Here is a 15340-nt window from a genome sequence, read left to right as displayed (position 1 = left end):
GCCTTCCACGCCAAGGAAAGTCCCATCCGGAGACGGGATGAAGTCTTCAATCTTGTATCTTCATAGTCCTGGAGTCCGGCTGAAGGTATAGTCCGGCTACCCAAACACCCCCTAATCCAGGACTCCCTCAGTAGCCCCTGAACCAGGCTTCAATGACGACGAGTCCGGCGCGCAAATTGTCTTCGGCATTGCAAGGCGGGTTCCTCCTCCAAGTCCTTCATAGAAGATTGTAAACACCAAGAGTAGTGTCCGGCTCTGCAAAATAAGCTTCCACATATTGCCATAGAGAGAATAATATTAACACAAATCAAATCTGCTAACGTATCCCGCAGTGCGTCATCACACTACAGCCAAGTCCTTCACTCGAATCGTTTTCACTTTTCCACCTCAGCGTGTTTTGCGAGGCGGTTTCCTTGGCACGTCTTGTCAAAGGAGAGATCGTGTGCCCCCCTTTTACGCGATTCTCATCAATACGGACGTGGGTAACCCAATCGTGCCCGTTAGCATGTTTTCTCGATTAAAGGCGGGTCCCAAATGGTTACGGGGAGGGCTCCTGGTATTCAACCTCTTATAAAGAGACCAAGGCCTTACTCCTTTTCTCCAATCCCAAAACAAGTTCGCCCGTCGCCTCGAGTTCCAACACCCTAGGCTCCAGATTCCGGGCGCCTCAGACCTTTGACAATGTCCGGTTCTGACCTTCAAGGCCGATGGATGCCCTCCTCCGTCACAGAGGAGGACGTGCTAAAGTTGAGAGAGGCTAAGTTCTTGACCGCCGAAATTTTGCACAGCTTGCCTGCGTCCCCAGCCCGGTGAGAGCGTAGTGTTCGTGTCTCACTTCCTTCGGGGGTTAGGCTTCCCGATGGACCCCTTTGTGAGGGGACTGCTGTTTTATTACGGGCTGGAATTCCACGACTTAGCTCCGGAGTCCATCCTCCATATCTCCTTGTTTATCATTGTATGCGAAGCGTTCCTCCGTGTTACCCCTCACTTCGGATTATGGCTCAAGACTTCCAAAGTGGAGCGAAGATGATCAAGGGATGGCACGCAGAGTGCGGAGGCGCTGTTATAAGCAAAAATGCTGATGCTCCATGGCCCGAGGGCTCTTTTCAAGAGGAGCTAGGCTCGTGGCAACGAGAGTGGTTTTATATCATCGCTTCCCGGAGCACCAAGTGGGTGGCGCTTCCTGCCTTTCGCTCGGGTCCCCCACCACGGCTAGCGTCATGGGTTAACAGAGGGTTAGATTGGGGTTTGCCCAAAGATGTGCCCCTGTTACAGGGCCAAATTAAGGATTTCTTGGAAGGAGGCCTCAGCTTGGTCAAGGTGACGCAAGTCATGCTGATTCGCCGAATATTGCCCGGCAAACGTCGCCCCCTTCGCCTGTGGGAGTTTAATCCAGAGGGACCGCGAGCTCTCTAGAACTTTATGGGCGCAACGCCCGTGGAGATGTATAGACTGTTCTTCGGATCACAAGAGATGTGTCCGGATTTAACCGAGGACGCAGGCCTAAGCTGCAATCGCCCGGATACTCAAGTAAGCAACCTTATGCCTGGACCTTCTATCCGTATAATTGTCATAAACTTGCCCCTAAAAGAGTCGTCCTTCTAAACAGGAGTGGATAGCGAAGGCGAAGCTGATCAGGTGTCCGGCTCCCCTTCCTGAAACCAGGCCCAATCCCGTGCTGGTCAGGATGCTGGAGATAATGCCTTTGGAGGGAGAGGACAAGGAAGCTATGGCCTCCTCGAAGGAGGCTTCTCCGAAGGGAGGAACCGACAATTCCTCTCCTAAGGGGAAGAGGAGAGCCACCTCTGACAACCCGGAAACCATGGCCTCGAAATGGGGGAGAAAATCCTCGTCAGAGGGTCCGAAGCCGGGGAGTTCCTCGGCCGGACTACGCCCTCAAGGGGATCAGCCCTCCAGCAAGCCGTAAGTGGAGAAAAGATTTTCCTTTTGAGGGATGAGGGAAGTCCTTGATTTATATCTGAGAAGATTAACCAAACCTTTATCTTGTAGCTCGGACCTCAGCCCTTCTCAGCAGAGCTCGTATTCGGGGGATCTCCTTCCGGAGATGATGGAGAGCGGGACGCCTCCCCCTGCCGTGCCGCCTAGCGAGGCGGGCGACCCTGAGGTGTCGTCGTGGAGGGTTTCTCCAAAGCCGGCAGGGGCGGAAGGTGGCCATGCGGCCCCCCGAGGTTCTCTGCGTCCGGCCTTCGAAAGAGGTCATGGGACGAGCCCGGCACCGTCTGGTGCTCGGCCGGAGGAGCTAAAGATTCTGCTGGGGCGAGCTTCTATCTCAGAGGAGCACCGCGCATTGATGGGCACGGTGATTGAAAGGATTTCATCCGTAGAGAGCGGATTGTATGAGGCCGTCAAAAGTTTACTAACGGGTTTCGAGGTACATTAGATAATGTATACCTTTGTCAGTTGCGCATGAATAAGATGCGCCCTGTGTAGATAGTAGCCCCTGAGACTCTGCGCGTCGTCAAGAAATGACAGCACGCGGAGGATCATAATCCCAGGTCTAAGATGTCACCTTTGAATGTAGGCGGCAGGGTGTCCGGAATCGAGCCGAACTGACGATTTTGCCGAACTAAAGCGGCAACTGGAAGTGGCAGATGCCGACATCACGCTTGTCGATAAGCAGCTTGATGAGGCTCAAGGTATGTAATTCCTTGGGCAGCATCAGGTAAGAACAGTTTTATGCCTGTGTCTTACGATGTGTGTGCTTGACGCAGATGGTGCGGCCGTTGTGGAGAGTCTTAGGGCAGAACTTGCCCGAGCTAAAGAACAAGCCAGCGAAAGTGATGCGGCCACCAGGAAAGCCCTTGAAGAGCTAAGAGCCGAACAGGCTGCTCATTGCCGAAGCAAAGAAGAGATGGCCGAGATGGCCGAAAAGTTAAAAAGCGCTACAGACCGTTGCAGACTTCTTGAAAAAGAAGACCAGGCTAAACAGACGGACTTAGAGAAGGCCGTTGCCAATGCCGAGGACGCGCGCTCTGCGATGAGAGCTGCGAAGGAGGAGCTGCGTCAGGCCAAACAGATTGCGGCTGGAAAGCCCTTTATGCTGCGAAGGAAATTTTGTGATCCGAAGTTTGCTCCGTTGGACCGGATGTGGATTGTGGAGGATACCTATCTGGACTTGGCAGCGAGTGCTGCTGATGCGACCGAACACTTTCGAGATCAGAAAGATCGCGAAGTGGAAAAGCTTTTCTGGTCGCAGTTTCACAATCCAGAGCGTCCACTGGCAGTGGATGATTGTTTGGCTCAATGGGCCGAACTGAATAGGTTGTCTGGACTCGCCATGAAGTACGTCATGGGTCACCTGTGGCCGGGGAGATCGGAGCCGAAGAGTTATTTCAGCTTGGTGCAGCAATTCCTTGACGCGGTGCCGCGTATAAATGCAATGAAGAGGTCAGCATGCATAGAGGGCGCTAGGATGGCTCTTGCCCGTGTTAAGACATACTGGGCAGAGATGGAGACCATCGTTGTTGCGTCCCGAGATTCGGACAAAAGACGAGTATCCTCCGAGCACTATTTTCAGGAAGTCCTTGAAGGCGCCCGTGTAATAGAGACGCAGTGCTCGAAAGATGCTATGTTATGATAGCATATGTAATTATAAAGTAATATTTTGATAAACAGTAGTGGCCTTTTTATACTTGTGCCTTCAAGTATTGGGAACACCTCCTGTGTGGCCGTTCTAAGATATATATATATACAAAATCTGAAAGATGGCAGTCGTTGGCTTCAGCCCCCACGCACATAGTGCGGGGGTGCTCGTAGAAGACGCATTTTCACACTTAACCCAACGTCTTGGTCCTACAAAGGAGGTGATAGCGCAGTGGGCCAGGCAACCGGACTATAATGCTTTAACACTTTCACTTAGCCATAGGAGCTTGACAGTGAGACTATTTAGGTAGCCCCTTGGTGGCGACTGCGCTCGCCCGAGTTTGGGGCGCGTATGTGCCTGACCGGGAAGTGGCCCTTCGTTAAAGCGGAGGAATCCGATAGATTCTGATAGGTCATCGAGTGGCTGACCAGTCTCACGCTACATCATGACAGTCAGTTTTCGGCTTTCTCTACTGAGGTGCTCGCCCGGCCGAACTGGGGCACAATCGCAGTAGTTCTCCTGGTGCTACCTTAGTCGATAGAGCGGAACGTAAGGTAGCCGAACTCAGGAGCCGGGCAACCCAACATTTGACCAAAGACATGATTCGGAGCTGATGCATATAATGCCAAAACTCGCGACGCCGAACACTCCCTAAGGTGTTCGGTCTTTATGAGTGCGGGCGAAACAACACTCTTTATTAGAAAAGCCCCTAGTGTCCAGGTACGTGCAAAAATTCTGACGTGGCCACATGCCAAGACGCCAGCCTCCTCCTTGGTTATATCAGAAAGAAAAAACCAGGGGATGTGTAGCAACAAGAGACAGTAAAAAAGGTTTACGCAGGGTCTTAATCTGAAAAGAATCCTTTAGGACGGGTCCCTACTGCATGTCTGCGCCTGTGTCTCCATTGTGCCGTATCCTAGACGGGCGCCGCACGATGTTCATCTGTAAAAGAGAGGAACTGAGTTGAAAACGGGTCGTGCCGAAAAAGTTTAAAATAAGCAAAGTATAAAGTAAGATATATAAGATTGAGCTTTATTGTCTCTTATTGTATATGCGTGGAGCCCCTAGTGCGGGGGTATATGGCTTCTAGGCCTGCATCAATGATGATTTTGCACCGAACTCGTCTATCCACGTTCGTGGTCTTGAATGACCTATTTCGAAGTTTTTTTTTGGCCGGTGAGGCCATTTTGCTATGGGGCTGTCAAAGCGGCCGCACAGTCCTCCTCTTGGGGAGGCGCACTTTAGTGCTTTCCCTTCAAAGGGATGATGCCTCATGGACCGGGCATCTTAAGCGTAAGAGATGCATAATGTGGTATTGCGTTAAAGCGAGCGAAAGCTTCGCGTCCCAGTAGTGCTTGATAGCGACTTGAGAACGGGACGATATGGAAGGTCAGCTTTTCGCGGTGGAGGTTATCGGCAAAGCCGAATATGACTTCGAGCCAGAGAAAACCCATACAATGGGTGTCCAGACCAGGTGTTACCCCTTGAAAGGAGGTTTTGCTGCGGCGGATTCTTGCTGGGTTTATCCTCATGTGCTGGATTGTATCCTGATATATCAGGTTTAGTCCACTGCCGCCGTCCATAAGGACATTTGAAAACAGGAGTCCGCCAATTATTGGATCGAGTATCAAGGTAGTCCAGCCTACATTCTTGATATTCCTAGAATAATCTAGCTGATCGAAGATGATCGGTTTTGACAACCAGTGGCAGGACCCTTTGGGGATGGGTCGTGTGGTGCGTACCTTTACGGGCGCCGCACGTTTTGTTATGTGAAGTGAGTTCACTGTTTTTACTTCTTGTGGGAAGTTCTTTTGTTTCCTGGTGCTCTGCTTTTGGGGTTCGTCCTTGTCTTCGCTTGGTGTGTCGAGCCCCTTGTGTTCGGCATTAAGTCTATCGGATTGTTTGAAAACCCAACAGTCTCCGTGGATATGGTTAGCAGGCTTCCCGGGAGTACTGTGTATCTGACATATCCTGTCCAGGAATTTATTTAGGTTGGATGGATCGTCCCTGTTATCCTGGGGGGGGGGCGATTTTTCCTGATTTTGTCGTGAGCCTTTGAATTCGGCATTGACTGTCGTGCTCTTCGGACTTTTGTCCTTAGTCCAGCGACGGTCCTTGTTGCGTCACGATTTTCCGTTTCCATCCCTAGTTTCGGATGTACTTGGGTTGCTGGGGCTGCACCTTGCCAACCAGCTGTCCTCCCCTACACAAAAGCGGGTCATGAGGCTTGTTAGTGCGGCCATTGTTCTTGGCTTTTCTTGGCCGAGGTGTCTGGCGAGCCATTCATCTCGGACGTTATGCCTGAAAGCTGCTAAGGCTTCGGCGTCCGGACAGTCGACTATCTGATTCTTTTTAGTGAGGAATCTATTCCAGAACTGCCGAGCTGATTCTCCGGGTTGTTGAGTTATGTGACTAAGATTGTCTGCATCCGGAGGGCGGACATAGGTCCCTTGAAAGTTTGCTCGGAAAGCATCCTCGAGCTCTTCCCAGCTTCCAATTGTGTTTTTGGGAAGGCTTTTAAGCCAATGCCGGGCTGGCCCTTTAAGCTTAAGGGGTAGATATTTTATGGCGTGGAGATCATCTCCTCTAGCCATGTGTATGTGGAGGATATATCCTCGATCCAAACTCCAGGGTCTGTTGTTCCATCATATGCCTCTATGTTTACGGGTTTGAATCCCTCTGGGAATTCATAGTCCAGGACCTCATCGGTGAAACATAGGGGGTGTGCGGCGCCCCTGTATTTGGGTGTGCCGGATTCTGATGATGGCTTCATAGCGTTGCTTACGAGAGCTTGCTTTCTTGGCCCATAAATGGACCTGACTGGGCCATGATGCGAGTCCTTAAGTGGGTCACATGCCGATTTAGGTGCGGCGCCGCTTTCCGCTTTATGGGGTCGTCTATCCGACCGTGTGGCTTTTTCATTTTTTGAATGCCAGGGCTCTAGGGCCTCTTCGTCGAATTCAGGCAGTAGCTTTCTTTTCGGATAGCTTTTAGTGCGGCGACTGTCGCCGTACTTATCTGTGGTATTGATTACTTTGCTCCATCTAATCCGGAGTGCATCTTCCGCTGTTTTTAGTTTCCGCTTCTGCTTTTTTAGGTTGCGTGCAGTTGCAACGAGCCTCTCGTGGAGATTCTTCTGCTCCATGGGTTTATTCGGCATGAGGTCGTCCGGAATGCCATTTCCGCCGGAGGAGGGATGTTCAGTTTCTCTATCCGTGTTGCTCTGTTCGGACGGTTGCTCTAAGGCCTGCTCGTCGTCTACCGGCTCGTCCTGCTCTATGGCTGGGTTTTTGTCGAGGCGGGGCTTGGGTCGGCGTTTACGCCGATGCTTTGATTGCTTTTCGGGGGGTCGATCTCCCGTCCCATCCCCTTTTTCCTCGTTGTCGCTTCCTTTAGGGGTATCCACCATGTACACATCGTGAGATGAGGTGGCTGTCCAATGCCCTATGGGCGTTGGTTCGTCGGTATCTCCTGCATCGTCATCCATGCTGTCGATGTCTCCAGAGTCAAAGTTGAGCACGTCATTTAAATTGTTGACAGTGGCTACCAAGTGGGTGGTGGGTGGGCTTTGAATTTCTTCATCGTCCGTATCCCATCCTCGCTAACCGTAGTTCGGCCAGGGCTCTCCTGATAAGGAGAGAGACTTGAGAGAGTTCAGGATATCGCCACAAGGCGAGTGCTGAAAGATGTATGTGGCGGTGAACTCTATTATCGGCGCCCAATCGGATTCAATCGGCAGGGGCGCGGGGGGTTCGGAGTTCGGAAAGGAGTCCGGATCCTCGGAGTCACGGATCATGCAGAGTGCGGGGCTAGCGTTCGGCTCGATCGCCTTTGAGATCGAAGCCCCCGAGGTGACGTCCAACCGCTCATCCTCGATTGGCGCAATAGGCTCCGAGTTAGGGGTCGGAACCGATGCGTGTGCGACCTCCAGGACACTGTCCGGAGGCAAAGCTAGGTCATGCCCCTCGAGATAGTGCGGCGCGCTTGGCCGTGGCTCGAACCCGCCGAAGATCAAGTCTCCGCGGATGTCAGCCGTGTAGTTTAAGCTTCCAAACCTGACTTGATGGCCAGGGGCGTAGCTTTCGATCTGCTCCAGGTGGCCGAGCGAATTGGCCCACAGAGCGAAGCCGCCGAAGACAAAGATCTGTCCGGGGAGAAAAGTCTCACCCTGGACCGTATCGTTGTTGATGATCAAAGGAGCCATCGGGCCTAAAGGCGACGACACAGAGGAACTCTCAATGAAAGCACCAATGTCGGTGTCAAAACCGGCGGATCTCGGGTAGAGGGCCCGAACCTGGGTAAAACATCGTGTTCCCTGCCTCCTGTTACCATCCGGCCTAGACGCACAGTTCGGGACCCCCTACCCGAGATCCGCCGGTTTTGACACCGACAATAGCCACTAGGCAACCCGACTTGATTTGTCCGAAATGATCCTGGGTCACTAAGGAACTGACACATGTTCCAACGGTCAGATTTCAAACACACACGGCAGCTTAACTTGGGTTACAAGTAAAACTGACTTATCCAGCTCTGGATAAGATTTGCTCTCATTGTCTTCGCTCGAAGACTTAGGATTTGGTTGAGCATCACTTTAGTCATTCTGACTATGTTCACTTGGTCCCCACTTAACAGTACGGTGGTTCCTATGACTCAACAAAGAAGAAGATGAAACTACGAAACAACTATGTCTTCGTGCTCCAAAGTCTTCATGCGATGTCTTCTCATGTCATAGTGTTCAATGTGAATATCTTCACATACCACCATTGTCTTCAATGTATTCACACATTTTTAGGGGTCATCTCCGGTAGGTAAACTGAATCAATGAGGGACTACTACCTGTGTTATCCTGCAATTCTCACAAACACATTAGTCCCTCAACCAGGTTTGTCATCAATACTCCAAAACCAACTAGGGGTGGCACTAGATGCACTTACAATATTGCCATGCAACTTTCCACTGTTCTGTTTATTATGGCATGCTCCATCATTGTCATATTGCTTGCATGATCATGTAGTTGACATCGTATTTGTGGCAAAGCCACCGCTCATAATTATTTCATACATGTCACTCATGCATCATTGCATATCCCGGTACAACGCCGGAGGCATTCACATAGAGTCCTATTTTGTTCTAAGTATTGAGTTGTAATTGTTGAGTTGTAAGTAAATAAAAGTGTGATGATCATCATTTTTAGAGCAATGTCCCAAGTGAGTAAAGGATGATGGAGACTATGATTCCCCCACAAGTCGGGATGAGACTCCGGACTAAAAAAAGAGGCCATAAAAAAGAGAGAGAAAAGGCCCAAATAAAAAAGGAGAAAAAGAGAGAAGGGACAATGCTACTATCCTTTTACCACACTTGTGCTTCAAAGTAGCACCATGATCTTCATGACAGAGAGTCTCCTATGATATCACTTTTATATACTAGTGGGAATTTTTCATTATAGAACTTGGCTTGTATATTCCAATGACGGGCTTCCTCAAAATGCCCTAGGTCTTCGTGAGCAAGCGAGTTGGATGCACACCCACTTAGTTCTTTTTGTTGAGCTTTCATATACATATAGCTCTAGTGCATCCTTTGCATGGCAATCCCTACTCACTCACATTGATATCTATTAATGGGCATCTCCATAGCCCGTTGACATGCCTAGTTGATGTGAGACTATCTTCTCCCTTTTTGTCTTCTCCACAACCACCATTCTATTCCACATATAGTGCTATGTCCATGGCTCACGCTCATGTATTGCGTGAAGATTGAAAAAGTTTGAGAACACCAAAAGTATGAAACAATTGCTTGGCTTGTCATCGGGGTTGTGCATGATTTAAATACTTTGTGTGGTGAAGATGGAGCATAGCCAGACTATATGATTTTGTAGGGATAACTTTCTTTGGCCATGTTATTTCGAAGAGACATAATTGCTTAGTTAGTATGCTTGAAGTATTATTATTTCTATATCAATATTGAACTTTTGTCTTGAATCTTTTGGATCTGAATATTCATACCACAATAAGAGAATTACATTGAAATTATGCCAAGTAGCATTCCACATCAAAAATTCTGTTTTTATCATTTACCTACTCGAGGATGAGCAGGAATTAAGCTTGGGGGTGCTTGATACGTCTCCAACGTATCTATAATTTTTGATTGTTCCATGCCATATTATATCCTGTTTGGACATTATTGGGCTTTATTATACACTTTTATATTATTTTTGGGACTAACCTATTAACCGGAGGCCCAGCCGAGAATTGCTGTTTTTTGCCTATTTCAGAGTTTCACAGAAAAAGAATATCAAATGGAGTCCGAACGGAATAAACCTTCGGGAACATGATTTTCGGAACGAACATGATCCAGAGGACTTGGACCCTACGTCAAGAAAGCTACCAGGAAGGCACGAGGTAGGGGGCGCGCCTACCCCCCCCCCCCCAGGCACACCCTCCACCCTCGTGGGGCCCATGTTGCTCCACTGACGTACTCCTTCCTCCTATATATACCTACGTACCCCCAAACTACTAGATACGGAGCCAAAACCCTAATTCCACCGCCGTGACTTTCTGTATCCGTGAGATCCCATCTTGGGGCCTTTTCCGGAGCTCCGCCGGAGGGGGCATCGATCATGGAGGGCTTCTACATCAACACCATAGCCTCTCCGATGAAGTGTGAGTAGTTTACTTCAGACCTTCGGGTCCATAGTTATTAGCTAGATGGCTTCTTCTCTCTTTTTGGATCTCAATACAAAGTTCTCTCCCTCTCTTGTGGAGATCTATTTGATGTAATCTTCTTTTGCGGTGTGTTTGTTCAGACCGATGAATTGTGGGTTTATGATCAAGTTTATCTATGAACAATATTTGAATCTTCTCTGAATTCTTTTGTGCATGATTGGTTATCTTGGCAAGTCTCTTCAAATTATCAGTTTGGTTTGGCCTACTAGATTGATCTTTCTTGCAATGGGGGAAGTGCTTAGCTTTGGGTTCAATCTTGCGGTGTCCTTTCCCAGTGACAGTAGGGGCAGCAAGGCACGTATTGTATTGTTGCCATCGAGGATAACAAGATGGGGTTTATTTCATATTGCATGAGTTTATCCCTCTACATCATGTCATCTTGCTTAAAGCGTTACTCTGTTCTCTTGAACTTAATACTCTAGATGCATGCTGGATAGCGGTCGATGCGTGGAGTAATAGTAGTAGATGCAGGAAGGAGTCGGTCTACTTATTTCGGACGTGATGCCTATATACATGATCATACCTAGATATTCTCATAACTATGCTCAATTCTGTCGATTGCTCAACAGTAATTTGTTTACCCACCATAATACTTATGCTCTCGAGAGAAGCCACTAGTGAAACCTATGGCCCCCGGGTCTATTTTCCATCATATTAATATTCCGTCAACAAGCTATTTCCTTTTCTGTTTATTTTGCTTTCTTTACTTTGCATCTTTATCATAAAAATACCAAAAATATTATCTTATCATATCTATCAGATCTCACTCTCATAAGTGACTGTGAAGGGATTGACAACCCCTTTATTGTGTTGGTTGCGAGGAGTTTATTTGTTTGTGTAGGTGCGAGGGACTCATGCATGGCCTCCTACTGGATTGATACCTTGGTTCTCAAAAACTAAGGGAAATACTTACGCTACTTTGCTGCATCACCCTTTCCTCTTCAAGGGAAAACCAACGCAGTGCTCAAGAGGTAGCAAACTCGTGCAACCGTTACCCTTCGTGGGTTGAAGTCTCCATCAACGTGGATGTACGATAGCACCACATATCGGAACCATGCCAAAAATCTCCGTGTCTACATTGCGTTTGCTCCCTCCAAACTCCTCCCTTTACCTTCATATGCAAATTTTTTACATTCCGCTGCTATACTCTTAGAATTGCATGTGTAGGTTGATTACTTGACTTGTGCTAAGATGTTAAAATCTACCAAGACTTAAAATTGGGGAACGAATAGATTTTTATTTGGTCAAGTAGTCTAATCACCGCCCCCCTCTAGACATACTTTCGATCCTACAGTATTAAGTTCATAAGAACAGAGTAATGCATTAGGCAAGATGACATGATGTAGAGGGATAAACTCAAGCAATATGATATAAACCCCATCTTTTTATCCTCGATGGCAACAATACAATACGTGCCTTGCTGCCCCTACTGTCACTGGGAAAGGACACCATAAGATTGAACCCAAAGCTAAGCACTTCTCCCATTGCAAGAAAGATCAATCTAGTAGGCCAAACCAAACTAATAATTCGAAGAGACTTGCAAAGATAACCAATCATACATAAAAGATTTAGGAGAAGAATCAAATATTGTTCATAGATAAAGTTGATCATAAACCCACAATTCATCGGATCTCGACAAACACACCGCAAAAATAGTTGCATCAAATAGATCTCCAAGAAGATCAAGGAGAACATTGTATTGAGATCTAAAGAGATAGAAGAAGCCATCTAGCTAATAACTATGGACCCGAAGGTCTGTGGTAAACTACTCACACATCATCGGAGAGGCTATGGTGTTGATGTAGAAGCCCTCCGTGATCGATTCCCCCTCCGGCGGAGCTCCGGAAAAGGCCCCAAGATGGGATCTCTTGGGTACAGAAGGTTGTGGCGGTGGAAATAGGGTTTCATGGTGTTCCTGGATGTTTTCGGGGTATATGGATATATATAGGAGGAAGAAGTAGGTTGGTGGAGCTGCGAGGGGCCCACGAGGGTGGGGGCGCGCCCAGGGTGCAGGCGCGCCTCCCTGCCTCGTGGCCTCCTTGTTGATTTCTTGACGTCCACTCCAAGTCCCCTGGATCACGTTTGTTCCAAAAATAACTCTCGCGAAGGTTTTATTCCGTTTGGATTCTGTTTGATATTCCTTTTCTGCGAAACATTGAAACAGGCAAAAAAAATTGCACTGGGCCTTGGGTTAGTAGGTTAGTCCCAAAAACAATATAAAAGTGTATAAATAAGCCCATTAACATCCAAAACAGATAATATAATAGCATGGAACAATCAAAAATTATAGATATGTTGGAGACGTATCATGAAGCTGCTTACATATTGGGCATCAAGATCTATAGAGATAGATCAAGACACTTGATAAGATTTTTCAATGAGTACATACCTTGACAAGATTTTTGAAGTAGTTCAAAATGGAACAGTCAAAGAAGGAGTTCTTGCCTGTATTGCAAGGTGTAAAGTTGAGTAAGACTCAAAACACGACCACGGCAGAAAATAGAAAGAGAATGAAAGTCATTCCCTATGCCTCAGCCATAGGTTCTATAAAGTATGCTATGTTGTGTACCAAACCTATTGTGTACCTTTCCATGAGTTTGGCAAGGGGGTATGATATTGATCCAGGAGTGGTTCACTTGACAGCGGTAAAAATTATCCATAGAAGACTAAGGAGATATTTCTCGGTTATGGAGGTGATAAAGAATTCGTCGTGAAGAGTTATGTCGATGCAAGCTTTTACACCGATCTGGATGACTCTAAGTCGCAATCTGGATACATATTGAAAGTGGGAGCAATTAGCTAGAGTAGCTCCATGCAGAGCATTGTAGACATAGAAAATTTGCAAAATACATACGGCTCTGAATGTGATAGACCCATTGACTAAGCTTCTCTCATAAGCAAAACATGATCACACGTTAGTACTCTTTGGGTGTTAATAACATAGCGACGTGAACTAGATTATCGACTCTAGTAAAACCCTTTGGGTATTAGTCACATGGCGATGCGAACTAATCACATAAAGATGTGAACTATTGTCACATCCCTAGTTCTGGTATGACCTAGGCTAGCCTTCATGTGTGCATCATGTTTAAATTCCATTTAAATTTGAAATGAGGATTTGTGAAACCCTCAGAATCATTTCTGGAAATGACCCAGATAAAAATTGTTTCAATTTGGCCCAAGAAAATGTTCCTGATTTTCTCTAAAAATATTGGCCAGAGGTAAAATCCCAACCAATATTTTTGGGAGCTCAGAAGTATTTATTTTTGTCCATTTGAGTTAATCCAGTAATTATTTGCGTTGGGGAGATATTTTATTATATATGAAATATTGTCCAATAATTCTGATTTTTACTATGGGGCTTTGGAATAATCCAATTAAGTTCCTACATTAATTTTCAGAAGAAAATAAATTGATTTAGTATTATTACTAAATCAGAACAAATGTCAGATAAATAGAAAACAGAACAAAAATAGAAAAAAAAAACCTTACCTGGCGCCTCTGGCCGGCCCATCTCTGTTCTAGCCCAGCCCACCAGGGGCATGGCCGTCTTCCTCCTCTTGCCAGTAGGCAGAGGGGAAGCTGTGCCCGACGCCGTGCGCGCCGCCACGCAGCTGCCTGCCTGGCGTCCTCCTCGTCGCCCTGGAACGCCCACGCGTCGCCACGCACCCCCCCCCCCAAGCCTCTCTCACTCTCTCCCGTGCCATTCTCTCCTCCCCCTCGCCCCCTCTCTCGCGGCCGAAATCGCCGTCGCCGCCGTCCATAGCCACCGTGGCCTCGGCCACTGCCGCACCTCCCCGACACGCTTCCCAGCTCCGTCGCGACCCCCTCTCCCTCCTCACCGAGCAAAGAAACCCGGGCGAGCTCCGCTTCATCGCCATCACCGTCGTCTTCAAGCTTCGGCCGACGAGATCGCCGTCGTCGCTCCGGCTGCCCCAAGCCTTCCCCGAGCTCGCCGACGACGCCGTTGGATTCGCTGTGAGCCCCGCCGTCGAACCCCCCCTTCTCCCCTGCCTCCCGGTGCCCCGCAGGCCGATCCCGCTCGCGCCCGAACTCCGGCCGCCGCCCAAGTGGTCGCCGCCGTCGATTTAGGCCGTCTCCGGTGAAACGGAGGGCACGAGTGGATGCGCGCGAGCCCCAGCTCCCCGCGCGTGCCCTCCGCTGCTCGATTAGGCGCCGGAGTGGCAATCTCGCGCCCTCCGCCGCGTCTGCTGCCGCCGGCGGCTAAACGCCGGCGTGTTAGCCCCAGTTGACCAGGGGGTTTGACCTCCCCCGGCTCAATGACAGGTGGGGCCCGTCCCTGCTAATTCTAGTTTAGGATTAGTTTAAATTTAATTAACCTTTGTTATTTAACCATGACACTATCGGGTGGACCCCACGTGTCAGATTTGACCTGGACAGCCGCGTTGACCCGCTGATGTAGTGATAACGTCATGCTGACGCAGTTATTCTTTTTCTGGAATTATTTTTAATCAGGAAATTCCAGAAAATGTTCAAAACTTCAAAAATTCATATAAATTCAACCGTAGCTCAGATTGAAATAATTTATATATGAAAAATTATCAGAAAAATTCAATCTATCCATCTATGCCATTTTCATGCATGACAAACCAACCTATACATGCTGTATATGTGAAAACACACTTATGGCATATATAAGAGCTTAACTTGGAGTTGCATTTGAACCCTTGGTTCAAATGGACTTCATTCAATTTGAATACTAGTTGCATTAGCTCAAACAACATCACATCTTCATGCCATGTTCATGCATCATATTGTTGCATATGCTTGTGTATTGATTGTCGACACCGTTCCTTCTCGGTAGGTATTGCTCCGGAGACCGTTCCAGAGTACCTGTCTGAGGAGCAGTGCTTTCCTTGTTGATCTACCAGGCAAGCAAACCCCCTTGTTCATTCCGACATGATCCCACTCTCTCGCTCCTGCTCTCATTATTGCATTAGGACAACAACGATTCAACTGCTACTTTATGCTGCGGTAGTTGAACCCATTCCTC

Source organism: Triticum urartu, chromosome 1A (genome assembly GCF_056163025.1).
Source record: "Triticum urartu cultivar PI428250 chromosome 1A, HENAU_Tu73, whole genome shotgun sequence".
Lineage (NCBI taxonomy): Eukaryota > Viridiplantae > Streptophyta > Magnoliopsida > Poales > Poaceae > Triticum > Triticum urartu.
The sequence above is the reverse complement of the archived record's forward strand: the minus strand, read 5'-3'. Positions refer to the sequence as shown.